Genomic DNA, 1,690 nt, shown 5'->3' with positions numbered 1-1,690 from the left:
ATATATATATAAAATTCCATAACAATAACCTTAAGCGTAAATTTAAACCAATGAGCCAATCAGGATATTGCTTTAGATCTAAAACAATATCCTGATTGGCTCATTGATTTAAGTTTGTCTTTTGTCTATGGTAGCCCTTATATAGCATAAAAGAAAGTTACACTGCATAAGATAATTATAATAGGATCACGCATTGAAAAAAGGAAAATTAACAGAAAACTTATTGGCTTGGAAAAAATAGGAACGTGAGACATCTCTTTTTTTTATTTAATGAAATACAATGCCCGAAAAGACAGTTGACCGGCTATAATATATATAACCGTGTACGAGGGATTAAAAAGAAAAAAAAGAAAGAAAAAAGATCGGGTCTGTTACACAATCGTTCGCGAAACATAGGTACGCGGCCTGAGGAAAGTTACGTATCCTTCCACGAAATCACATGACATGCAAACCAAATCGTTTCACATACCCGTTGAGCCGCGAAGCACTAATCATAACAGTCTCGTGTTTGTGTCTAGCTATAAATGTTTTTCAATATTCTAACAAAACACACACACATACATACATACACACGCGCGCGCGCACGCACGCGCGCACACACACACACACATACACACACACACACACACACAACACACACATGTATATATGTATATTTAAAAAAACCGTGGCAAGAGGAAGAAATGAAATTATCATAAACAACACTTCGCGATCCATGTATTAGAATCAAGATCGGCTTCGTGAGAGAGAGAACTGGCTCTCTTCTCCGCTCCCGCGGTTCATTGCAAACAGTGGAAGCCCGTTTAATTGGCATGGCAGTGTGTGAGATATTTGGCTGCCTTTACAAGAATAAGGTCGGCGAGCTGCATTCTTTCAATAAGCCGATGCTCGATTCCCTGGTACACTAATCTATCTATCCAACCTATGTGTCCGTCTCAGTGTATGATTTCACCAACTACACTATCACAAAAGATATTAGGCCGTAAGCCAGCTTTGAAAGAGTAATACGCCGACACCACAGTTAAATCACAAGCCGCGAGAGCGTATATAGAGACGGTAGTGTTTTTAATTCCGCTTTTTCTCTTCGTTGCCCCACGTTATCGAATACTCTCCAAAACCAAAAGTCTAATTATTAATGCACATATTCGGTATACTAAGATATTATCCGTTACATATGATAGAATTAGTGTTGGATCACATCCGTGTAAGGGCGTGATTATTAACGATACTGTACTAAATGCAATGAACGCTATGGCGATACGAAAGTGTGTATGTACGATTTTCCCCGAGTATAAAGTAACAGAGCAAAATGAATTTTGTGTGTGCTTTGTTATAGAAATTTATGATTTATATTATATTATTCACATATATTAACATTCTAGTTTAAATCAAAGCTTGTATGTTACAATCCTTGAGAGAAAGATTGACAGGAAAGAGAGAAAGATAGATCAGCGATAAAGCCAATTAAGAATGCGAACAAATTTGTTCGCAAATAATTAATGACGAAATTTTATTTACACATAGATTGTAACATACATGCGTGTAATAGATGCCACGTATAAAAGAATCTACTATACATTCGAATTAAAACTTTAGAATATATAACATTGGATGGAATGTCCATTTTACACTTAGCTTAATAAAATATTTTTAGCAAAATATATAAACCATTTATATATATATATATATA

The sequence above is a fragment of the Atta colombica genome, unplaced genomic scaffold (genome assembly GCF_001594045.1).
Source record: "Atta colombica isolate Treedump-2 unplaced genomic scaffold, Acol1.0 scaffold161, whole genome shotgun sequence".
In the NCBI taxonomy this organism is placed as follows: domain Eukaryota; kingdom Metazoa; phylum Arthropoda; class Insecta; order Hymenoptera; family Formicidae; genus Atta; species Atta colombica.
Note: the sequence above shows the minus strand (reverse complement) of the source record.